This window comes from Rhincodon typus, chromosome 3 (assembly GCF_021869965.1).
Source record: "Rhincodon typus isolate 14 chromosome 3, sRhiTyp1.1, whole genome shotgun sequence".
Lineage (NCBI taxonomy): Eukaryota > Metazoa > Chordata > Chondrichthyes > Orectolobiformes > Rhincodontidae > Rhincodon > Rhincodon typus.
This window is the reverse complement of record NC_063334.1, coordinates 103,608,307-103,635,472: the sequence shown is the minus strand read 5'-3', so window position 1 is coordinate 103,635,472 and position 27,166 is coordinate 103,608,307. Positions and strand designations below refer to the sequence as shown.

Below are 27,166 nucleotides of genomic sequence, written 5' to 3'. Positions count from 1 at the left end.
GCCATTTGAACTCAGTGCCGATTTCAAACAGACTCCATTTCAGTTTTAGCAAAGGCCTTAGCTCACAATGTGGGGGCATCCAAATATTTTTCGAGTGGTCGTGAATGCATTTGAAGGGCTGTAAGTTCTGTAAAATTGACAAGCTGTGGAGTTAAATCTTCAACTCTTTGAGAAATATTTTTTAAAACAGGTCTGCCTGTGAGAGCTAAAAGAAAATGTTTGAGCAGTTACAATTGCTGATTGTTGGAATTATTCAAAGGCTCTCATTGTGTCGCTACTAATGCCTGGCTGTTTCAACAATGTTTTATTACGGGATCCCATGCTCACAGTTCAATTGACAGCTAAAAAGATTATTTAGGGGGTGGGGGGGGCTTTACAAAGATTGGTCTGTTTTTCTTCGGAATCAATTACTTGTTGCAATTAAATGCTTTGAAAGGGCTTTCATTTTAATTTAAACTGTAGGAAAAGCTGTAATAAACATGTTGACTATTATTTCATTTCATCTCAACATGGTTTCTAAGGTCTCACAATGGTGTGTACTGGGTGAGTCAACATAACAGTTATTAGGATTGAGGGGAAAAGCTAGAAGTCCAAATAGTTAGCAAAACAACTAGTATGAACTCCCAAAGAAAGACTGGGTTGGCAGCTCACAGAACTGCTTCCGGTCCATGTCCAGGAATGGCAATTTGGACTCTAACCCAGACATGCAAATGTGTTCCACCCTCTCCCCACAGGAAGGACCCACCATTTGGGTGAGTTTCTCCTGAGGCGAAGGTAGTGAACCAAGAGATTCTCCAACTTCCCTTACCTAATGCAGAAGGAAAATAATCTGGACCCATGTCTCCTGAATTGGCCACAGTTATCTAATTTTCTTGATTTTCCCAGTTGGGGATGGTCAAAGAAAAGATTAATATATGTGGAAGGAATGAATCAAGGATGGGATGATGATGCATGGGCCTGATGGCTTTGCTATTTCAAGATACATTTTGTCCTTAAGGTTTTATACCTGGTGATGTACATATTACAAGAATTTCTTCACAGCATTTAGCATACTCCTTTCCTGTATTAGCAGATAATTTTGAATAGATTGATTGGTCACATTTACTGAATACAATCTTCCACAGATTTGGAAGACCTATTTGGGAAGAAGAAGGGTAACATTGACTTCTTCCAAAATCATGTGGTAAATGATTGGGAATGTGAAAGAAATAGAGTTTAAAGTCTGTATTCCTCAATTATCAACACTGCAAGTTTAATATTATGGAAGGTGAGCTGTCCTATGACATTTTCCCAATCAGAATATTTTTAAATCATTCAGGGAGGACACTAATTATAACTCTATATTCACAGATAATTGGAACATTTGCTTGGCTGCCTTTATGGTTCCCTTGCAGCAGCAGTGCACAAGAAAAAGGAAAATGATAGATGCAAAAAAGGAAATAAAGAGGTAAGGAATGAGAGAAAAGGGAAGTGAACAATGAAGAAAGAGAGAAGTAAACAGAGAAACAAGTGTAACAAATAGCTTTAACTTGAATAATAGAAATGCAAAAATGCAAGGGGACCGAGTCAAAAAGGGGTGAGGGTGAATCATTTTTCTTGCCCTTTTTAAGGAAATTTACCTTTACTACGGGGCTGAGGTCTAAGATATGAAAAAAATTGACAATTATTATCAGTAAATGAAAATAGCCTAGCAAGCATTTAAACAAGGAAAATTTGCAGGCTCATGTCTTCCCCACCATTGATTTTCAAATGACATATGTGCCTTTATTCCAATCCTGAATAATGGTTAAATAAAAGCCCCAAAAAACTGATTTATCATTGACCCCATGGGTTCTAGTTCCTTTTAGCTTCTAATCAAAGCAAAACAAAACAGTAAAAAAACAGCAGCAGTCAAATGATCCACTGTGTCAGTGTAAACATTTTTCTTGTGCACTCCCAAGTTAGTCTCACTGCCTGGTTCTTTTTCCATTAATAAATGTTTCCTGTACAGGATGCTATGGTTTCTGCCTTCACTACATGTTGTGACAAAGCATTCCATGCTTCAACAAGGTTTTACATAAACAAATTCCTCCTATCCACTTTCTTCTCAGTTTTAAATCTGACATCTCAGCACTGAGTTTCACCCTGGCAAATATGCAGATTAACAAAGGTCCTTCATAATTTTAAAATTTTCTATTGGATTGCATGTATTATTTATCCACTTGTGCGCTCCTGCCAATTTCTTCGAAAGGGATTAGATATGCCAACAGAATATAGATTTATGTCACTTACATCAGACTCGACGCACATCCTATCTCCACTAGGTCAATTTATTATAAGACTCTTTATCAGAGCCATGATCAAATTAATATTGATGAGAGTTTTACTAACATCTGTAATTAGTGACAAAGCAGCAACCCTTTCAATGTTTTAACCAGGTAAGTTAATCGCATAGAAGAAGAATATGTGTTTGTTGTTTGCTTGGGCAAACCAAAAGAAATACAGTTGCAATATATTTCCCAAAAGTCTTCTGTCTTCCTCTACTTCAAATACTTATTCAGTTGTCTGCTCTTGTACGAACATTTCAGTATCTTTATCATAGAATCCCTACAGTGTGGAAGCATCCTACCCAGACCAATTCCTCTACCCTATCCCTATAATGCTACATTTCCCATGGCTAATCCACCTAGCCTGCACATCCACAGTTACCAAGGGCAATTTAGCATGGCCAATCTGCCTAACCTTAAAATCTTTAGATTATGGGAGGAAACTGGAGCATCCGGAGGAAACCCACACAGACAAGGGGACAATATACAAACTCCACACAGGCAGTCACTGAGGGCAGAATCAATCCCGATCCCAGGTGCTGTGAGACAGCAGTGCTAACCACTGAGCCACCAGGCAGCCCTTATTGTTGAACAAAAGCCATTATTGTTGAACAAAAGACACATATTGTCTAAGTTTTGCATTTCACACTTCTCACGGTAATTTGCAAGAATAAAAATTTAAACCACACACTTTTTTCAGCAATACTCAAATTCTGTAGTATGGAATGACTATTTATCTGTAATTTCTTTTATTATTCTTTGGCAAAAATTCCATACATCAATTAGAAATAGCATATTGGTTCTTATTAAGAAAATGCTTTTAAAAAAGCCTATCATATAAAAGAACATAGAACAGTACAGCACAGTACAGGCCCTTTGGGCCTTGATGTGGTGCTGACCTATTATCCTACTCTAAGATCAAACTACCCTGCATACCCTACATTTTACTATCATCCATGTGCCTATCCAAGAGTCACTTGAATGTCCGTAATATATATGACTCCACTACCACCGCCGGCAGTACATTCCACGCATCCACCACTCTCTACATAAAGAACCTACCTCTGACATCTCCCCTATACTTTCCTCCAATCACCTTAAAATTATGGCCCCTCGTAATAGTAATTTCCACCCTGGGAAAAAGTCTCTGGCTATCCACTCTATCTATGCGTCTCATCACCCTGTATACCTCTATCAAGTCACCTCTCATCCTTCTTCACTCCAATGAGAAAAGCCCTAGCTCTCTCAACCTTTCCTCAAAAGGCCTGCCCTCCATTCCAGGCAGCATCCTGGTAAATCTCCTCTGCACACTCTCTCTAAAGCTTCCACATCCTTCCTATAATGAGGCGACCAGACCTGAACACAATATTCCAAGTGTGGTCTAACCAGGATTTTATACAGCTGCAGCATAACCTCACGGCTCTTAAACTCAATTCCCCTGCCAATGAAAGCCAACACACCATACGCCTTCTTAACAACCCTATCAACTTGGGTAGCAACTTTGAGGGAGCTATGGACATGGACCCCAAGATCTCTCTGTTCCTCCACACTGCCAAGAATCCTGCCATTAACCGTGTATTCTGCATTCAAATTCGACCTTCCAAAATGAATCACTTCACACTTTTCCGGGTTGAATTCCATCTGCAACTTCTTTGCCCAGCTCTGCATCCTGTCAATGTCCCGTTGCAACCTACAACAACCCTCCACACTATCAACTACTTCACCAACCTTTGTGTCATCAGCAAACTTACTAACCCACCCTTCCACTTCCTCATCCGAGTCATTTATAAAGATCACAAAGAGCAGAGATCCCAGAACAGATCTCTGTGGAACACCACTAGTCACTGAGCTCCAAGCTGAACACTTTCCATCTACTACCACCCTCTGTTTTCTATTGGACAGCCAATTCTGTATCGAGACAGCCAAATTTGTCTGAATCCCATGCCTCCTTACTTTCTGAATGAGCCTACTATGGGGAACCTTATCAACTGCCTTGGTAAAATCCATATACACTACATCCACTGCTCTACCTTCATCAATGTGTTTTGTCATATCCTCAAAGAATTCAATAAGCCTTGTGAGGCATGACCTGCCCCTCACAAAGCCATGCTGACTATTTCTAATCAAACTATGCTTTTCCAAATAATCATAAATACTATCTCTCAGAATTCTCTCCAATAATTTGCCCACCACAGAAGTAAGACTGACTGGAATGTAATTCCCAGGATTATCCCGATTCCCTTTCTTGAACAATGGAATAATATTTGCCACCCTCCAGTCATCTGGTACTACTCCAGTGGACAGTGAGGACACAAAAATCATTGCCAAAGGGGCAGCAATCTCTTCCCTCGTGAGCATATCAGACTGTTTCACACTGTCCTCACAAACGTCAAGGTCCCTCTCAGTGGTGAATACTGAAGCAAAGTGTTCATTAAGGACCTCCATTACCTCCTTCGACTCTGTGCACAAGTTCCCTCCGCTATTCCTGATTGGCCCTACCCTCACTCTGGCCGTCTCTTGTTCCTCACGTAAGTATAGAACGCCTTGGGGTTTTCCTTAATCCTACCCACCAAGGCTTTTTCATACTCCCTTCTAGCTCTCCTAATTCCATTCTTCAGTTCCTTCCTGGCTACCTTGTAACCCTCTCGAGCCCTGTCCGATCCTTGCTTCCTCAACCTTACGTAAGCTTCCTTCTTCCTCTTGACTAGATCTTCCACATATCTTATCATCCAAGGTTCCTTCACCTTACCATCCCTTCCTTGCATCAGTGGGACAAACCTATCCAGTACCTGTAGCAACTGCTCCCTAAACAACTTCCGCATTTCTGTCGTGCATTTCCCTGAGAACATCTGTTCCTAATTTATGCTCCACAGTTCTTGCCTAATAGCATGATAATTCCCCCTCCCCCAATTAAAAACTTTCCCATACCATCTGCTCCTGTCCCTCTCCATGACTAGAGTAAAGGTCAGGGAGTTGTGATCACTATCACCGAAATGCTCTCCTACCGAGAGATCTGACACCTGGTCTGGTTCGTTGCCTAGCACTAAATCCAATATGGCCTCCCCTGAAGTCAGCCTATCTACATATTGAGTCAGAAATCCTTCCTGGACACACCTGACAAAATCTGTCCATCCAAACTATTTGCACTTAGGAGATTCCAGTCGATACTAGGGAAGTTGAAGTCACCTATTACTTCTGCACCTTACCAAAATCTGCTTCCCAATCTGTTCCTCAGTGTCTCTGTTGCTATTGGGGGGTCTATAGAAAACTTCAAATAAAGTGGCTGCTCCTTTCCCATTTCTGACTTCCACACATACTGACTCAGTGGAGAAACCCTCCTCCACGGCCTCCCTCTCTGCAGCTGTGATACTATCCCTGATTAGCAATGCCACTTCCCCACCTCTTTTACCTCCCTCCCTATTTCTTTTGAAACATCTAAGTCCCGGAACATCCAACAGCCATTCCTGCCCCTGTGTTATCCAAGTCTCCGTAATGGCCGCAACATCGTAGCTCCAAGTACTGATCCATTGAGTGAAAGTTTTTTTAAAAGAATAACTTATATTTTAAAGACTACAAAACTTTTCTGTTAAGTTCTGAAAGCCTGAATATGAATTCATTTTTAAAGTATAAGATTTTTTCCAGTAACTATTCGTACTAAACAATTCTAATGGATTCTTTATCCAACGGTAATAACTCATATTGAACATTTAAAAGATGTCCAGCTATAAGGCTACACAAGGGATTAGAATTCAGTTCAATCAGCATTAAAAAGAAACTGGCAGTAATTAAAGTCTCAGTTTACTGAGATACAAATGCTCATGTGATTATTCGTTAAAACCCATTAAAAATTGTAAGATTAATTCTGGATTAAACCCAGGAACTATAATAGAGTAGAAAACAAAAAAACTAGTCACATTAAATAAATGTTCTCTCCATATTCATGCATACGGTGTGACAATCTCTATTTTCACAGCAAGAATCAAAACAAAGTTTTAAAACATTGTACTCAGAGCACAGTGCCATGAATATGCAATTCATTCATACCCTTGGGCAATGTATATTGTAATTTCAATTGATGTAAATTTTTATCAAAATTTCATCTCCTATAAAAGTTTCAGAAATGTTAGAATTCATAGGTGATTGGATTCTTCAATTTACCTCAATGTTGGCAGTTGCAGTTTAGAACAGAGCTTTTTTTGCATTTTGCACTTAATTGAGATATTGGCGATAATGTCCCAAAACAGATACAGCAGGCAGTGGATTATTAATCCAGAACCACAATCTAATGCTCTATGAACATAGGTGTGAATCCTACCACAACAGATGGTGAAATTTGAATTCAATTTAAAAAATTGGAATTAAAATGCCAGCTACGTAACTAACCATTATTGGCAGTCATTTAAAACAAAATACCATCAGGTTAATTAATCTGCTTTAGAAAAGGAAATGTGCTTTCCTTACTTGGTCTGGCTATATGTGATTTGAGACCTACAGTGATGTCATTGACTCTTAACTGCCTCCTGAAATGGCACTGGCAGTTAACAGGGGAATTAGGGGATGGGCAATGAATACGGGCCCAACCAGTGATGCCCACATCTCATGAATGAATTATAAAAAAAACCTACCAGGCTTTCTATTACCAATGTATGCAAACATCTTAAGTTTCAACAGCCTATTTGCAAGTAGATGATTCCTTGAAGGATGCAGAAGGAAGCTAAGATAGTGGAGATATCCAGCACCAAGAATTTCACATTTATCCATGTGGTTCTTCTTTCATATTAAAAATGTAACTGGCACTTGTACAGGTGCCAGCTTAAATTATCTATGAGAAACCTGCTCTGTAGTCCATCAAATTGTTTTGGCCCACATTATGTCTATTTTCACTTTCATCTGATCAGTGACCAGCCAAATTTCTCATGGATAAAGTGCCGACTTTATTCTCTGTTCCCATTCTGGTGGCTTGAATCTCCTGTTGACTTATAAATGTATGCCATCAATTTCCTTCTGTCACTGGCTCTGAAAAGCCATTCTTCATGCAGGAAGCAGAAAATCTGGATGGAAAGGCTGTTCAATGGGAAGGAGTGAGATGGAGGCACAATGCCAAAACTTATACAGTCATCAAATTTGTTCACTTACACTTCCAAGCAGAGTTACTGGATGTTGATCAAAAGCAGGAATCCTTGCTCGATCTTTTATCATGCTTTCAGATGACATCTGATTTTTCTTTACAGATGCTGCCAGACCTGCACAGCTTTTCCAGCAATTTCTGTTTTTATCTCCTTTGTTGGATAACCTTCAACTGTGTTGGATACAGTTAATATTGTTTTGCATGGAAAATTAGAAAATCAAAGGTAAGGGAGAAAGAAGGCTTGCAAATTAGTGTTGGGGCTGATTGTTACTGGAAAATAAAAGGAAGGAATAGAATGTGTGAATGTCACATTGCATCAAGAAAACATAAAAGTGTAGGGAAATTTGATAATAGAGCAAACTTAAGGGCTTTGTATCTTAATGCACGAAGCGTTCGGAATAAGGGAGATAAGGTAAATGAATATGATCTCATAGCCATTACGGAAGCATTGATATAAAACTAGGAACTTAACATTCAGGGATATTTGACCTTTTGGAAATACAGGGGTGATGGAATAGGTGGTGAAACAACACTGTTACTAAGAGATAAAAGCAGGACAGTTGTGAGAGACAACTAGGCTTGGATGCTATACAATCCATTTGGGCAGAGGTTAGAAAACAGCAAGGGAAAGAAGACATTGGTAAGAATAATGTACAGACCTGCAAACAGCAGCCATACTGTAGGACCATAATTCAACAAATAGAAGCAGCATGCAGAAATCTTCATGATGATTGGGTTAATCAAATTGCAAAGAATAGCTACAATAACAAATTCATAGAGGGCATTAAGGATAGTTTCCTATAGCAAAATGTCATGGAGCAGGCAATCTTAAATCTGGTCCTGGGTAATGAGGCAGGTTTAAAAATGACCTCAGAGTACTTCTCCAAGGAAGTAGTGAACATAACATGATAGAAATTATAATTAGTTTGAGAGTGCGAAACTTGGATTGGAAACAACTGTATTTAAATTAAATGAAGGAAATTTGATTAGTATGAATGACAATAAGCAAGCAGTGGTGTACATTTAAGGAGGCAATTCAGGACTGTCAACAAAATATAAAAACCAGTAGGGGGGAAAGACTCTAAGAAAGCTAAGGAGATAAGGAGAGTATTAAGTTGAAAGAAAAAGCACATAAAGAGGCAAATCATGATAGCCCCAAAGACTGGGATAAATTTGGAATCCAGCAAAGGAGGACTAAAAAGATACAGAAAGTAAATTTCAAGGCAAACTAATGAGGAAAATAAAAACTAACAATAAGTGATTATTTAAATATATAAGAAGGAAAAGAGAGGTCAAAATGAACAGAGGCCCCTTAGAAAATGAAGTTATGGAGAACAAGGGGAGTTGAACAAATATTTTGCATCAGTTTTACAGTGGAAGATAGTTTGAACATCCCATTAACACTAAGGAATACAGGAAGAGGAATGAAATACCATCACTATCACTGAAGTAGTATTAGACAACTAATGTGGCTAAAGGCAGCTAAATCCCCTGGCCTGATGGCTTGCATCCTAGGATCCTAAAAGAGATCCTACAGAGATAGTGGATGCATTGGCTGCAATTTTCCAAAAGTCCTTTGATTAGGGAGAAGTACCAGAGGACTGGAAAACTGTTAATGTAACACCCCTATTCAAAAAGGGAGCGAGCAAAAAGCAGGTAACTATAGGATGATTAGCCTAACATCTACTTTGGAAAAGTATTGGAAATCAATTATTAAGGAAGTAATAGCAGAACATTTGGAAAATCATAATCCAACCAAACCAGTCAGCATGTCTTCACAAAAGGGAAATTGTATCTGATTAATTTACCATGGAGAAAGACATGAAGACTTGGAAACTTGGGGAAGTTGGTGGCGATATCTCGGGGACAGTCCATATCACAGTAGAGGAGGTGTTGGATGTATTAGAATGTATGAAGGTGGATAAATCTCCTGACTGGATATATCCAAGAACCCTGCAAGAGGCGAGAGAAGAAATTGGGGGGGCCCTCACTAATATATTTGCATCATTGTTAGCCATGGGTGAGGACACAGAAGACTGGAGGGTAGCGAATGTTGTGCCCTTATTCAAGAAAGGCTGCAAAGAAAAGCCTTGGAACTATAGACCAGTAGGCCTAACATCTGTGGTAGGTAAGTTACTTGAGAAGATTCTGAGGGATAAGATATACATGCCTTTGGAAAAACAGGGTTTGATTGGGAATAGTCAGCATGGCTTTGTGCATGGGAGCTCATGCCTCACAAATTTGTTAGAGTTCTTTGAAGAAGTTACCAGGAAGGTTGATGAGGGCAGGGCAGCAGAAGTAGTCTACATGGATTTCAGTGAGGCCTTTGATCAGGTTCCACATGATAGGTTGCTTTGGAAGATTAGATCGCGTGGAATTCAAGGAGAGCTGGTAAATTGGATACACAATTGGTTTGATGGTAGGAAGTACAGGGTAATAGTGGAAGGAAGCTTGTCGGACTGGGGGCCTGTAACTAGTGGTGTGCCTCAGGGGTCAGTGCTGGGCCCATTGCTGTTTGTTATCGAGATCAATGATTTGAATGTGAATGTACAAGGCATAACTAGTAAGTTTGCAGATGACAGTATCATGGACTGTGAGAAAGGTTATCAGAAATTGCAGCAGGATTTTCATCAGCTGGATAAGTGGGCCAAGAAATGGCAAATGGAGTTTAATATAGATAAGTGTGAGGTGTTGCATTTTGGAAAGTCAAATCAAGATAGGAGTTTCATGGTGAATGGTAGGGCCTTAGGGTGTGTAGAGGAACAGAGAGATCTTGGAGTTCAGGTGCACGGTTCTCTAAAAGTGGAGTCACAAGTAAACAGGGCAGTGAGGAAGGCTTTTGGCACACAGACCTTCATCAGTCAGGACACTGAGCATAGAAGTTGGGAAGTTATGTTGCAGTCGTACAGGATGTTGGTGAGGCTGCACTTGGAGTATTGTGTTCAGTTTTGGTCACTTTGCTATAGGAAGGATGTTATAAAGTGAAAAGAGTGCAGAAGCAATTTACAAGCGTGTTACCAGGACTCAAGGGACTGAGTTATAGGGAGAGGTGGGACAAGCTAGGACTTTTTTTCTTTACAGCATAGGAGACTGAGGGGAGATGTTATAGAAATGTATAAGATCATGAGAGGCATAGATTGGGTGAAAGCTCTCAGTCTTTTTCCCAAGGTAGGGGATTTGAAGTCTAGAGGGCATCAGTTTAAGGTAAGAGCGGAAAGAATAAATGGTAACCTGAGGGGCAACTCTTTTACACGGAGGGTGGTATACAAATGGAATGAACTGCCAGAGGAAGTGGTTGAGGCAGGTACATAACAACATTTAAAAGGCATTTGGACAAATACATGGGTAGGAAAATTTTAGAAAGATATGGGCCAAGTGCAGGGCAATGGGGTTAGCATGGATGGACATTTTGGCCTGAAGGGCCTGTCTCCATACTGTAGGACTCTATGACTCTAATTTATTAGAGTTTTTTGAGGAAGTCACAAGTAGAGTGGATAGAGGTGAACCAGTAGATGTGTTGTTTTTGGACTTCCAGAAAGTGTTCCACAAGGTGCCTCACAAAAGGTTAAATCACAAGATAAGAGTCCAAGGTGTTGGACATAGTATATTGGCTTGGTTACAGAATTAGCTAACAGGCAGGGAGAACCAGTGGGAATAAGGAGTTCTTTTTGGGGTGGGTGACCTGTGACCACTGGATTCCACAGAGGTCAGTGTTGGGACTGCAGCTGTTTACAATATCTATGAACGACTTGGAAGGGGAAGCAATTGCACCGTAGACAAATTTGCAGTCAACACAAAATAGGTGGAAACGCAGGGTGTGAGACAGTTTACAAACAATGTGTGAATGAACAGTCTGCAAACAGTTTACAGAGAGATATTGACAGGGTAAGTAAGTGGGCAAAAAGTTGGCAAATGCAAGATAATGTGGGAAATGTGAAGTTGCTCATTTTGGAAGGGAGAACAAAAGAACAATTTTATTGAAATGGAAAAAAAACTACAGAAAGCTGCATTCAAAAGTGACTTGGGGTACTTATGCGTGAAACACAAAAAGCTGGCACACAGGTGCAGCAGATAATCAGGAAAACTAATGGAACTTTGGCCCTTATTTTCATAGGGTTTCAAGGAAGTTTAGACAAGGTTCACTTTGTGATCCCCCGGTATGGATGGATCGTCTTATGAGCAAAGGTTAAACAGGTTAGGACTCTACTCATTGGAGTTTTTGAGAAGATTTGTACGTCGGGTTGTTGATTAGGTTGGAGACTTGCTTGCCGAGCCGGTGTGTTTGGTTGCAGGTATTTTGTCACCCTGCTAGGTAACATCATCAGTGCACCTCTGGTGAAGCGTTGGTGTTCTGTTCCACTTGTTATTTATATGCTTCAGATTGCCGGGGTGGTTGGCATCACTTCTGGTTCTGTTTTTCAGTGGTTTGTATATCGGGTCCAGTTCAATGTGTTCGTTAATGGAGTTCCAGTTGGAATGCCAGGCCTCCGGGAATTCCTTTGCATGTCTCTATTTGGCTTGTGCTATTATGAACTGGGACAACACCTGAAGAAAGACTGAGGCTCCAAAAGCTTGTGTTTTCAAATAAACCTGTTGGACTATGACCTGGTGTCGTGTGATTTCTGACTTTGTCCAAACAGTGAGCTTACAAATGAATCTAATCTTGTTCTCATTCAAAATACTATTAACTATAAAATGGAGGTAAGTAGAAAGTATCAATTTGTATCACAAATCAGTTCCCTCTCGTCTTGCTAGTCAAGAAATTTATGTTTTCAAACTTATTGGACATGAAACACGATGCCCAATATCTGCTATGCAAAAAAAAACCAATTCACGACTCTCTCATCATGTCACTCTTAGATCTTTTCAAGCTCAGCCATTCCTAGAATGTGCTTTCACGCAAGTCTGACTCCTCTCACTCCCAGGAGGTAAATGAAAATTTCAATTCCAGATTTTCTTGAATTCAAATCTGACCATTTACCATTGCAAAATTTGAATCCATGTCCCTTGAATTTTGCCTGAGATTCTGGATTACTAGTCTAATGACATTACAATTATGCCACTGTTTTTTTTAAATTCGTTCACAGGATGAGCATGTCACTGGCTAGGTCAGCATTTATTGCCCTTCCCAATTCTGCAGAGGGCAGTTAAGCTAAACAATATTGTGGGTCTAGAGTCACATGTAGGCCAGACCAGTAAGGATGGCAGTTTCCTCTCCTAAAGGACATTAGTGAACCAGATGTTTTTTCCTGAAAATTGATGATAGATTCATGGTCATCATTAGACTCTTAATTCCAGATTTTTTTATCGAATTCAAATCCTACCATCTGCTGTGGCAGGAAACAAACCTGGGTCCCAAGTTAATTACCTGGGTGTCTGGGTTAACAGTCCATCGATAATACCACTAGGCCATCATCTCCCCAGCCAGAGGAACTGAGGCCCACTATTACTCCAGCGGGACTGAGGCCAATTTTAGTAATGCATTGTTGCCCTGATAAGATTATCCAAAGCATCACTTGCCGCATGTAACTTTGGGATCTTGTGCAATACATAGCTTTGAACCATAGTACCAGGTGGAATGACACATTAAGTCATGTATTCAATGGAAATGCATCTCCCAATGGTAAATGAAATTTGTAGTAAGAATGTGAGGCTTGATGTACTTTGGTAAAAGGTTGCCTAGCTAAACAAGGTTGATTTCTTTAAAGCACAACATTCCAAATAAATAACTTTAGTCTATGGAAATATCTACGGTATTCTGCCAGCAGCTCAGAACACAGCAGTTCAAATGACCAAAGATGGGTAAAAACAAATCATATTATGATTGTTCTTTGTCATATAAGGTAAAGATTCTTAAAGAGTTAATATTGAAGTCACATTAGCTCGACCCAATCTGATGATGTCACACACTGTCTTTTGTGAGGGAGTTTGACATTAGCTGTCATATGGAGCAGGTGCATTTTTTACAGTTTCCTACAGTCCTGATAATTAAGCCTGGGTCACCAAGTAAGGGAAACTGTAGGTGATGTCATCATGAAATAAGCCATTTTGTAGTTAAGGATCCTCTTGGGATTAGAGATCACAACACAGTAGTTTCAAATTCAGTTTGAGAGAGTGCACCTTGGTCTTAGACCAGTGTTCTCAACTTGAATAAGGGAAATTACAGAGGTATGAAGAAAGGGTTCTCTAAATTCAGCTGGGAAAATAGATTAAGGGGAAAGTCCGTAGACGAGCAGTGACAGAAATTTAAGCAGACTTTCCAGAACACTGATCAAAAATTTACTCCGGTCAAAAAGAAGGACACAGCGAGAATCAGCATGGTAAGCAAAGGTGGTCAAGGAGAATATTCAATCAAAAACGAAGGAATAAAAAGCAGTGAAAGCTAGTGGTCAGCCAGAGAACTTGGAATTTTCTTTAGCAACCAGCAGCAGATGACCAAAAATCTAATAAAGGGAGAAAATTGATTATGAAAGTAAATTGGCAAGAAATATAAAAACAAACAGCAAGAGTTTCTTCACGTATACAACACAGTAGCAAATACAAGAATGAGCCCTCTGAGATTATTTGTGCTGGCATAACAGAATTCTCTCCCTAATAGGGTCTATCTACAGTGCATAACTGCAGTGGTTCACGAAGGCAGCTAGGGACAGGCAACAACGCCTACGTTCCACAAGTGAATAAAAAAAAGAGAACTGTTTAACATTATCAACATAGGGAAATTAATAGGCTTTACATGACTGGTGGAAATATGCAATTCTCTGTCACGCTTGTTCGTAGTGACAGGGCTGGTTGAGCAGCAATCTCTCAGTAACATGACAGGGTCTGAAAAACATCAACTTCCCAGTAAAATAGTCACAGAGCGTGAATGAAGACATCCAAACTGATCAAGAAGTTGAGTTGTTGAGCTGCATTTCACTCTTTGTGAGACAGACCAATGCCAATAGATACAGGACATGGTCAAGAAAAAGGAATTGTCTGCTCTAAGCATCCTGGATATTGCAATAAAGAGACTACCTCTTCCAGTTACAGATACGGCTTTGTCCAGAAATCCAGGATACGTCAAGGAAAAAAGTACCTGCTTAAACAGAGCAGCTATCCTCTGTGATGTCATTCCAAGATTAAAGGCCCCTAGGTGAGGCAACTACCTGAATTAGTACAGAAGTGTTCCTCTTTGAAGGAAATTCAGATCAAGGGTCCTTCAGATGGGGAAACTACCCATGGCAACATTGATATCCAACAACATGTTCTGCAATGGATATCTGAGAGATAAGAGATCCTCCAGCACACAAGCGATTCATGGATCAGAACCAAAATCAACAATCCTCAAGACGAATACCTACCATTGTTACAAGTCTGAAGCTAATGTGTTTGGGGAAACTGTGAATTATCCAGATTGCATGCATTTGTGAAGTCAGCGAATTGGGGAGATAAGGTAGTGTTGAAGGTAGTATATATGATGTATAATAGGTTAACTATGTGGAGAAAAGCATCTGGGAGTGGTAGGGATGAGAGGAGAGAGATATAGTATGAGGTAATTGTTGCAGAGTGTTAATGTTAAAGTTGTGTTAGCTCCATTCAATCTGATGACATCCAGTCATCTGTGGGTGGAGACAGGGAGTTCTACACTAGCCACTACATAGTGAACAGACGTATTCTGCACAGCTCCCGATTGTCCTTGATTATTGCGCCTTTGTAATATCAACTATATTTATTGTCTTAATGCAATAATCCATCTTGCTCTCAAAAACAAATGCCTCTTCTGCCTATCATCTATCACTGATATTTGAATGGCCCCTAGAAAATGTATAGACAAAGCAGGCTTGGTAGCAGTGAACTACCTTTATACAACCCTCACCATGTGGCAGGTATCATGATTTTCCAGCAATGTCAACCAGGGCAAATACCACATTTTGCAGTCTTGCTGATACACTGTGGTTTATTTTCAATCTACTTTCAAGTAGGCTGGCATTGCTCTTAGCTCAAAAACATCCACTACGAGTAAGTCAGCAACAGATCAAGAAGGCAGGCTACCTCCTTGGGAAAATTAGGGATCGATGGTGGATGCACCATTTCTATATTCCGAAAAAATATTATTTTACTTCATACCAGTACAGCATTACTGCTACTTGGAAAAAGCATTACTATGCTATTGAGAGTTACTGTTGATCTTTGTATAATTCACTTATTACCAGTGTTAGTTAATCTTGACTGAGTAAGTTGCTCAAGTAAATAGTCAGGAATAGGATTCCAATCTTTACAATGATGTGACATCCTCTTAAGTGGTTCCTTCTCCCAAACCCAGTTCTCTAACACCTGGGAAGGTGCCTCCACAAAACCTGTCTCCACATTGGTTCCACCAAACATGGCAAATTCAGCCAGCAAAATAAATAGAATTAGCAATGTGCTAAGTTACATGGCCTACTTAAATAGTTTATAGAAAAACAATGAATTGTTAAATAGCTGAAAGTGAGAATAGCTTTAAAACAAATAAGCAATGCAAACAATCTGTGGAACACTGAAACCAGGCATAGATGAAACACACTGGAGAACAATTAAGTAGCAGAATTTCCGACAGTCACAGATTGTTATTTTTGTTTTTGAGCTTATACAATGCCCTAGTTTCACAGGCTCTGCTCATCCATTTTAGAGGTTGTTCAGTTTCTTGTTTCATACAATGTTACTATTTTTGGGGACATGACCCCTTCTGGATTAAAGTACTGAGCCTAATGATCCCACCAGCCAGGATTGTGCAAGTCTAACTGTCCTCACATAATCAGACAAAGTTAGGTGAAACAATTTGATTCAGCATTAATTTCAACATTAATTTTGAAAAGCTGTTTCCTGGGTGCTAACACAATCGAAACTAACTAATCTAAATAACCAACAATCACTATCCATGATAAAAAAATTGGATAGATTAAAATAACTTTGCAAATTTACACAACATTTCAAAATACTTCACAATCAATGTCATGTTTGCCCAACTGTACCCACCACTAATATGACAGCAATGTTGCACAGACCACAAAAGAAATGACCAGATTATTAAAGGTAATTACTGAAGGAGCCAAACCTTAGACAGAGAAAACTGTAAAGTGAGTACCTGGGCACATATCTGGTGCATTACATGATCAAATTCATGGAAGTAAGTCTCAACCTCCTCAAGGTGGAGAAGGGAAGGAGCTTCAGGTGTTATCATGGTAAAATTTGCTTACCATAGCTGCTACTGCAATCTGTCTAGTTCCATCGGTCATTCTAGTTCCATCCAGGTTGCAGATCAAAACAAGCTGCATGTCCGTACTTCCCATCTCTGAAACAAAAGGTCAAAAGAAGAACTGACTTGATTATTTTAATTTTAGAATCAAATCAGACAAAAGTTACCTTATTAGCGTTAGGTCACTATTTTGTGATTTTACTGCACTCAAGTAAAATAAGTATTTTACCATAAGTTACAACATGTCTTTATAGAAAAGGTCTTTAACAGACATAAAAAATCTTATGCCACTTCTCTGAGGTGTAACTAAGTCTTCATTATATATAACAAGAATATTAACAAGAAAGATACAATACAGAAAACATATAAAAAAACTTTAAGTCATTGCAGCAAAACTTCACGTTTCTAAATTTCCTTTCCTAACTCTATTAGACTTACTGAATACGTCATCCACTATTTGGGTCTATATACATATATTAATTACATAATCATTTTCCTCATTAAAATAAGCAGCATTAGCTCTAAATGTGCTGATATACATCACTTGACTAAATTTAAATATTTTTCGAAGTAAGGCAGATGCAAACAAAGCGTTTTTTTTTGTTTTGCATTAAATGCAGAGATTTTCATCACAACTGCACTGTTGATATTAATAAAGTGCATTTTAATTGTCCAGAGTGATACAAATTTTTGACGTACTTTGTCACAAGTCATAAAAGGAGTCTCAGCATGTGATACCCCTTGCCAGGTGCTTCCCACAACGAAGGGACTATAAATTTCCATGTCAATGCCCACTGACTACTTAGTGTGGCATTAGAGTAAGTTATTTTCTTCTCAGCCAGAATGTGCAGGTTTGAGATGTTGTGTATGTATTGAAACTATCACTTTCAGCACAACAGTAATGCATAAAAATATAACATCCTCAACATTAAGGTGGGTCTTAATGTCTTGAAAAGGATGGCAATGGTCACTCTTAGCAATACTGTCATTCACAGCAGTGGCAGGTGGAGGAAAAGTTCATATAGGTTTTTCTCTCATGTGATTCACTATCTGCCAAAGGCCCAATCTGGCAGATATGTTCTTCAGGACTTGGGTAGTTTGGTCAGTAGTGCTGTTGAGTCACCCTTGTTGATGGATATTGAAGTCCCCATCCCAGAGCTCATGCAATGCCCTGCTACCCTCCATGCTTCTTCCAACTGGTGTTCCACATGGAGGAGTTGTGAATCTTTAGCCCAAGGTCAGTATAGGTAGTAATCAGGAGGCTTCCTTACTCTTATTTTACGTGATACCCTGAGAGTTTATGATGTTTGGATCTCATTTTCAGGTATATAGGACGCTGGAGCAGGAATAGGCCATTTGGCCATTGGAGCCTGCTCAGTCATTCAACTAGATCATGGCTGATTTGACTGTAGTCTCAACTCTACTGTCCTATTTACCTCCTCAAAACCTCAGAGTCTGTCATCAATCAAAAGTCTAACTAAGCTCTAAATAAATTCAATGGCTCAATCTGGGAAACAGAATTCCACATATTAATGACTCTCTGAGAGAAAGTTGTTTTTCTCCTTATTTCTACGTTAAAAGAGCGAGCTCTTATTCTGAAAATCTGTTCCCTTGTTCTAGTCTCCCATACAAATGAAAACAGCCTCCCAATATCCACCAATTCAAATCCCCTTGAGATCCTATGTTTTCCAATAAGATTGTCTCTCATTCTTCTAAATTCCAATTGGTATTAGGCCCAACCTGTTACATTCAAAGATGTTAGATAACCTACCTTGGATACAGGTCAAGATAAAACTGACCTAGAACATCACATGTGGCAGCATCCTGGATAAAGCATAGAGTTACACTTTCATGCCAAGTGTCAGTGTTCTCTAATTGATGGAAAGTCAGATCCAACAGTTCTTGATAGGTGCTCATCAATGCTGTGGTTCAATAGGGAAGAACTTCTTGAGATAATTCTCATCAATGCAATATTTGATTTTCTCAGTCTGTCATACAATAGTGCATATCCCATGCATTTATTTTTATATCATACTCTAATCATGCTTCACATTTTTTCTTCTTTAAATTTAAAATGAAGCTCCTCTCCTGCTCACCTAAAGGTTTCATTTTCTGGTATAAATCACCTGCAGAGCAAAAGTAAGGGAATGAATTACAATTTAGATTTCAGGTCACAAATTATGCTGCACTTCAATCACTTTGCTGGTTGCACTAAGAATAAATTGCATAGACAGACATTCTTGGTATAGAGCAGTGTGGTGGAGGCATTTATCAGAGATTCAGGTATGAAAATCAGCATGCTAGTTTTGCCATTTCATCTGCACTAAATTGAATGGATAGATGTTTTGCAGACTACAAATCAGATGAGTAGACACCTGTTACTGACTTTCCCACTGTGGGTTTCTGTTGTGCAGAAACACTTCTAGCAAAATGTATGCAGAACTCCACATTGGCTGAAACAGGAATGTATAGAACTAGAAAAGTCCAACATCCTCTCAATAGCTTGGAAATATTATACGCAATATTGCTCACACCTTTTTTCCAGGTACTTATCCAGCAATCTCTGGTATTTGCTGATACAGTCAGTTATATTCATCCAGGCAAGTGGGGAGCATTCCATCACACTCCTGACTTGTGCCTTGAGGATGGCGGACAGGCTTTGAGGAGTCAGGAGTTGAGTTACTCGCCGCAGTATTCCTAGCTTCTGACCTGGCCCATTGAGTCCACACCGACCCTTCGAAGAGCATCTTACCCAAGTCCACCCTCCTACCCTCCTGCTTACTGAGTAATGAAATCCAACCTTTCTTTTCACATTCCCTTTTCTATGCTTGAGGTCATGCCTGTGTTGAATTTATGACCACAATCAATATATTCACAGTCCACCCCGTGCCTCAAATTTATATCTGTTCATAGCTTTATACCTCCTCCAAGCCCTATAGTATTCCCTTCCTTCCAGGCTCTATATTTCTCTGACTTCTTGTAAACATACTCATTTTGCTTTACCATAGGAACATAAAGATTGGCTATTCAGCTTGTCAAACCTGCTCCACCATTTAATACGATTATGGCTGATTGCACACTTAAGTGCCTTTTATCCACATTATCTGCATAACCCATTATGTCATTTGTAAATATACTCAAAGATGGCACTTCCACAATCCTCCATGTGAGAAAATTATAAAGATCCACAACTCTAGTGGCTGTGCCTTCTGACTCCCAGGTCCCACTAGTTAATTCCTTCCCTAAACTCTTTTATCGCCTCAATCTCCCCTTCTATTTTTGTAAAACTCTCAGTAAAATCTTCCTTTTTGATGAAGCTTTTGGTTACTTTACTTCCCATTTCCTTCTTTGGACTGGCAGCCATTTTGTGGACTGCCTTAGGATGTTTTTCAACCTTAAATATATTATGCAAATTGAAGTAATTGCCATGAATCTTGTTTATGTCAAATAGTAATTTGAACACTCAGCAAGACATCCTCTGAGACATCTATTCTTCAAACTGCTGCCTTTCCTTGTGACATGGCTGGCTGATCTTATCTATCAATTTAGTTACTCTTCACTGCACCTTCTGCTGGGCAACACAGCGACTAGCATTGCTGCCTCATAGCACCAAGGACCCGGGTTTGATTCCAGCCTTGGGTGGCTGTGCAAAGTCCACACATTCTCCCCGTGTGTGTGACTCCAGCTTTTTCCCATAATCTGAAGATATGCAGGTTAGGTGGGTTGGCCATGATAAATTACCTATTGTGTCCGGGGATGTGTAGGCTAGGTGGATTATCCATAGGAAATGCAAGGTTGCAGGGACAGGATAGGAGGGTGGACTTGGGTAAGATGCTCTTCGAAGGGTCGGTGTGGACTCAATGGGCCAGGTCAGAAGCTAGGAATACTGCAGCGAGTAACTCAACTCCTGACTCCTCAAAGCCTGTCCGCCATCCTCAAGGCACAAGTCAGGAGTGTGATGGAATGCTCCCCACTTGCCTGGATGAATGCAGCCCCAACAACACTCAAGAAGATTGACACTATCCAGGAAAAAGCAGCCTGCTTGATTGGCACTACATCCACAAGCATTCACTCCCTCCATCACCAATGCTCAGTAGCAGCAGTGTGTACTATCTACAAGATGCACTGCAGAAATTCACCAAAGATCCTCAGACAACACCTTCCAAACCCATGACCACTTCCACCTAGAAGGACAAGGGCATCAGGCATATGGGAACACCACCACCTCCAAGTTTCCCTCCAAGTCACTCACCATCCTGACTTGGAAATATATCACCGTTCCTTCACTGCCGCTGGGTCAAAATCCTGGAATTCCCTCCCTAATAGCATTGTGGGTCAACCCACAGCAGGAGGACTGCAGCGGTTCAAGAAGGCAACTCACCACCACATTCTCAAGGACAACTAGGGACGGGCAAGAAATGCTGGCCAGCCAGCGACGCCCACATTCCACAAATGTATAGAAAAAAAATGGCCTGCTTCCACACTGTAGGGGTTTTATGATTTTCCAATATCTAGATATTTCTCTCTTAATTACAATCATAAACAATAAGCAGCGATCCAAATAAGGCTGAACTTATCATAGTCTGAACAAACTTAGAATTACTTGTTGAGATCTGCACTCTACTTGTTTGCCTTTTCTGTCAGTGATCATATTTGATCACTTCTTTTGCTTTTGCACACTGTGCTGCCTATCTGATATGAACTGTAAATCGAAAGCAAACCTGGTCAGATCAGTGTACACAAAGACAGCAAAGAGAAAATAGTTGTCAAACATATCATCAATGAGATAATGGACAGTCAAAATATTTTTGATTCCATTTCTCCATGAAGAATCACTTCTTAGAAACAATCTTAAATATGAATTTTCTATGAAATTTGAATTAAAAGAACACACCTAAGAATTTGGCAACATTCTCCACTTTTTTGGCAATGTTCACCTCAAGTACAAAGTCAGCATGTGAACCAAATCCCAGTAATTCTGCTGCCTTTGCTCGAAGTGGAATCAACTTTTCAAGAATAATTGTTTTCCTGTTAATAAAAAAAACATGAGAACTAATCACTGGATTTAACTTAGTAAATGCTTCAAAAACACATTTGAGATTGATTTCTCAAGTATTAAGCTATTCAATAGAAAATAATATCGGCCATCGAAACATTTTTAAAATTTCTTTAAGATTATGGTCACTGTATTTATACAACACCGTTAAAGCTGTAAAACATCTCAAAGTGCAGCACAGCAGCATTAAACAAGATTTGAAAATGAACCACAAAAAGTGATATCAGGAGAGGTAACCAAAGTCTTGGTCAAAGAGATGGGCTTTAATTATTATTTTAAAGGAGAAGAGAAAGGTGGAGGGTCGTTGGAATTCCGGAACTCTTCATTGAAAAATGCAGGACAGCATGCCAGGAGCAGCACCAGGCAAATCTAAAAATGAGTTGTCAACCTGGTGAAGCCACAAAACAGGACGACTTGAATATCAAACAGCATAAGCCTCCTCTAGAGGTCTTCAGGATCAAAGGTGCCAGTCTCAGCTAATTTGATTCAGTCTATGCAATAGCAAGAGACTGCCGAAAGCACTAGATACTGAAATGCTTATGGAGTCTGACAATACTCTGTTTTGAAGTTTTGAAGACTTGTGCTCCAGAATTTGTCACATTCCTTGTCAAGCTGTTCTAGTACAGCTGCAACATTGGTATCTAGCTGGCAATGTGGAAAATTGCTCAGATATGTCCAGTACACAAAAAGCTAGACAAATCCAACCTGGCCAATTGCTGTCCCATCAGACAACTCTGACATTAAAGTAAAGGCAAGTGTCATCGATAGTGCTGTCAAGCAGCGCAGGCTTAGCAATACTTGCTCACTGATGGTCAGTTTGGGGTCTGCCGGGCCGTTCAATTCTGACCTCATTACAGCCTTGGTTCAAGAATGGACAAATGAACTGAACTCCAGAGATGAGCTGAGAGTGACTTCCCTTGACATCCAGGTCACATATGACTGAGTGTGGCATCAAGGGGCATGAACAAAACTGAAATAAATGGGAATCTGGTGAAACTCTCCTCTCATTGGAGTCCTATCTGGCAAAAAGGATGATGATGTTCTAGACCCATCCATCTTCACATGCACCATCAATGACCTTCCTTCCTCTGTAAGGTCAGAAGTAGTGAGGTCTACTGATTATTGCAATGTTCAACATGATTTGTAATTCCTCACCTACTGAAGCAGTCCATGCCCAAATGCAGCAAGACCTGGACAATATCCAGGCTTGAGCTAATCAATGTGAAGTAACAACTGTGCCACACTAGAGCTAGGCAATGCCCACCTTCATCAAAACTGAATCTAGTGCCTTTAGTTGTTAAACTTGAAAATATGTAGAAAAGATTTACAAGGATGTTACCAGGGTTTGAAGGTTTGAGCTGTAAGGAGAGGCTGAATAGGCTGGGGCTATTTTCCCTGGAGAGCTGGAGGCTAATGGAGAAGGAATAAACATTTGGAATATGTAAGATGTTAGAATTAAAAGATTGAAAAGATTATAGAGGATTGAAGAACTTGGGAAAATAAAAGAGATAGAAATTTGTGGTTTGAGGCAAAGGAAGGCGAGAGAGAGAGAGAGAGACGGTGAAGCAAAAGCTGCAATTACAGGAGGAACTAAAATATATCGTCTATCATCCTATTTCAAGATGGGGGAAAGCACACAGCAGTGCATTCCATCTCGTGGCCTAACACAGGCTGAGAATTGTCCAGTGATTTATCATAATAAATAGTCTTTTATTTTAAGAGTTGCGAGCTACCCCTAAGGCTATTAAGTGAAGTAAAATTACTGCATGTTAAATTGATCTTTGTGACCAGCTGCCATACTGGTCACAGCCGTAAATAGATTAGGGCTAAGTATGAAAGCTGTCAGATGAAATTTCAAGCCACAAAGTGGAGAACTTGTGACATTTGTTTGTTAGAAGGACACTTAAAAACAAAATCCCATTAATTATATACAGCACCATCCTGAACTTCAGTTCATATTACAGATCTGTTATTTTTTGGAGATTTGGAGTAAGATAGCTAAAAACTCACCGGATGTTAAAATCTAAAACTCTGCATCATTTTAAATTCAAAAGTTTTATTACCAAAAGCATCCTTTTAAAGCTTCAGGACAGTGGCTGCAACATGCAACAGGAATTTATACATATATAAATATATTTATGTACTGACACATCTCCCGGCATTTAAGCCCTGAAATAGATTTTTGGAAATCAGCACTCATTCAATCTGTTTGAAACGTTGTCACCTCATCTCACCTCTTTACATCTAGAATGAAAAGCTGCTTCCATTTTTCTTCTGGTTCCAGGGACATAACACTCTTTAATGTCGGGCATGTGGTCAAGGTACTTCAGGATACTTCAAGGTCACCTTGTTATCACTAGTTTTTTCCAAAGCATCGAGAAAGTCGTCAGGGAGGTCCCCTGTTAGAAGCATCCAAGCTAAATTTACAACTGTATGCAGCAAATTGGATTACAGAATACATTTAGATCTTTACAGAAATGTATAAAAACCCTCATCATCACCATCATCAGTACGCTGCCCCCAAAGAAAAGTTCTTGGCTCATTCTTTGCTGATGCTTCACCTTGAGCCATTTTCTCGGCAGGTTTTGTAAATGGTGGCTTGTTATTGCCCTCCTTGCATAAAGACCAGGTAAAGAACAGCTCTGAAGTCTACCTCAGCTGGAACTAAATTTGAACCTATGCTTTTGGTGTCATTCTGAACCATACACGAGCCATCTGGCCAACTGACCCAATCAGCTTCAAATTAAGAATAAAAACAATTAAACCTTACTTAACCTTTACTAATGAACTTCTGTAGTGTTTGGTCATGGGATATAAGGTTGCATGAATCTTTTCTCATATTAGTCACGTCTTTGAAATTCAGATCTTCATTCACAAATCAGTCCACGCTTAGAAGCAGATGATTACGGAAAGCTAGTAACATCATAGCTGCAAAAGCATCCTTTCATTTGACTTCCTTTGTTTGCCTCATCACCTCCTTGCTGGGTTGCCATTTCAAAGGAGCCAATCACAATATCATATCCCTTTGAAGCAGTCATTCTTTAGATATAAACCTTAATGGAAGCTAGTTAGCAATGGGAGGTTGCTGAGCTTGATTTTGTCTGGCCTTGACGAGTGTATACCTTATTTTGTGATTACTAAGTAGCAATCATGAAGGCTAACTTTTTCCCTTCAACATGTTCAGCTGGATTTTGCAGTATCTTACCAGTGGTAGGGTTGATTAGGAACCAAAAAGGGAATTAAACCTAAAGGCAAGGGGAATGGCTGAGGTATTAAATGAATACTTTTCACATGCTTTTACCTAATAAGGCCAGTTGTTCCCCACACCATGGTGATACAGAAGGAAACTTGGTCACGACAATGGTTTAAAATTGATAAGGAGGAGGTCATAGAGCATTTATAGAACAGAAAAAGATCCTGTGGCCCACCATGTCCATGATGATCATCAAACATCTATTTGCTCTCATCCCATTGTCCAGCACTTGTCCCAACGCATTATATGCTATAATGTTTTAAATACTCATCTAAATACTTCAATATCTTGAGGGTTCCTGTCTCTACCATCCTTTTAGCAATTAGTTGCAGATATGCACAACTGTCTGGGTGGGGAAAAAAATTCTTCAAATTTCCTCTAAACTTCTTGTTCCTTACCATAAATCTGTGCCCCTGGTTATTGACAATTCTGCTAAGGGGGAAGGTTTCTCCCAATCTACCCCAATCTACACCTCAGTCAGGATCTTGTGCCTCGGCTTTCTCTGCTCTAAGAAAAACAACCCCAGCCTATCTATGAGATAGTAAAGATTGCAGATGCTGGAAGTCAGAGTCGATAAAATGTGGAGCTGGAGAAGCACAGCAGGTCAGACAGCACCGGACGAGCGGGAAAATCGACGTTTCGGGTCTGGACACTTCATCAGGACTATCTTGGGGTCCACATCCATAGATCCCTCAAAGTTGCTACCCAAATTGATAGGGTTGTTAAGAAGGCACATAGTGTGTTGGCTTTCATTGGCAGGGGAATTGAGTTTAAGAGCCGCGAGGTTATGCTGCAGCTCTATAAAACCCTGGTTAGACCACACTTGGAATATTGTATTCAGTTCTGGTCGCCTCATTATTGGAAGGATGTGGTAGCTTTAGAGAGGGTGCAGAGGAGATTTACCAGGATGCTGCCTGGAATGGAGGGCAGGCCTTATGAGGAAAGGTTGAGGGAGCTAGGGCTTTTCTCATTGGAGCAAAGAAGGATGAGAGGTGACTTGATAGAGGTGTACAAGGTGATAAGAGGCATAGATAGAGTGGATATCTAGAGACTTTTTCCCAGGGTGGAAATGACTATTACGAGGGGGCATAACTTTAAGGTGATTGGAGGAAGGTATAGGGGAGATGTCAGAGGTAGGTTCTTTACACAGAGAGTGGTGGGCGTGTGGAATGTACTGCCGGCGGTGGTAGTGGAGTCAGATACATTAGGGACATTAAAACGACTCTTGGATAGGCACATGGATGATAGTAAAATGTAGGGTATGCAGGGTAGTTTGATCTTAGAGTTGGATAATAGGTCGGCACAACATTGTGGGCCGAAGGGCCTGTACTGTGCTGTACTGTTCTATGTTCTATGTTGTACTTTATCGGCCCCAGCCTATCTATGTCTCTTTGCATGGCTGAATCGCTCCAGCTGAGGCAACAGCCTGGTGAATCTCTTTACATCCTCTTATGGGCAACCACATCCTTTGACTAGAACTGGCAGCCAGAAGTGCATACAGCACTTAAGCTGTGGCCTAACTAATATCGTATACAGCTCAGTCATAACCTCCTTACTCTTGCGTTCAGTGCCTTGACTAATAGGAGCAAGTATTCAATATGGCTTCTCAGCCATCTTATCTACCTGAGGTATGGAATAAATTGTTGAAACATAAAGTTGATAAGACATTGGGACTTAAGGAAAGGTACTGAGAATCTTGCATTTCCTGATACATAAAGGTCTAGATTTTGGTGTTCACAGTTGGCTGACAACCTAAAAGCTTGGGAGAATTGTAAACTGCGAGAAGGACAGTGTAGAACATCAAAAGTATATTAACAAGTTAGAGGAGTGGGCAGATAGGTGGCATTTAAAACTCAAAAAGAGTGAGGTGGTACTCTTTGGTACAAAGAACAAGGAAAGATAGTTTAAAGTAAAGGGTACTGCTCTAAAGGGTGTGCAAGATTGGAGAGACTTTTCTCATAGGTCATTAATACTAGCAGGACAGAGATGCTTAATAAAACATGCAGAGTCCTAGCTTCATCAATAGGACCATAGAGCACAAGAACACCAGAGTCATGATGAACTTACATAGGATACTAGAAAAGCTCAGCAGGTCTGGCAGCATCTGTGGAGGAGAAAACAGAGTTAAAGTTTCGGGTCCGGTGACCCTTCCTCAGAACTCAGATTATATGAATAATTGGGTGACTGGTCAGGCAGTCATCAGCCTTGC

The 27,166-nt window shown here is 40.0% G+C and overlaps 1 pseudogene; it reads right to left on the bottom strand.

The window, feature by feature from the left end:
• LOC109914115 overlaps window positions 1-27,166 on the bottom strand; it is a 49,237-nt pseudogene that overhangs the window by 8,008 nt on the left and 14,063 nt on the right.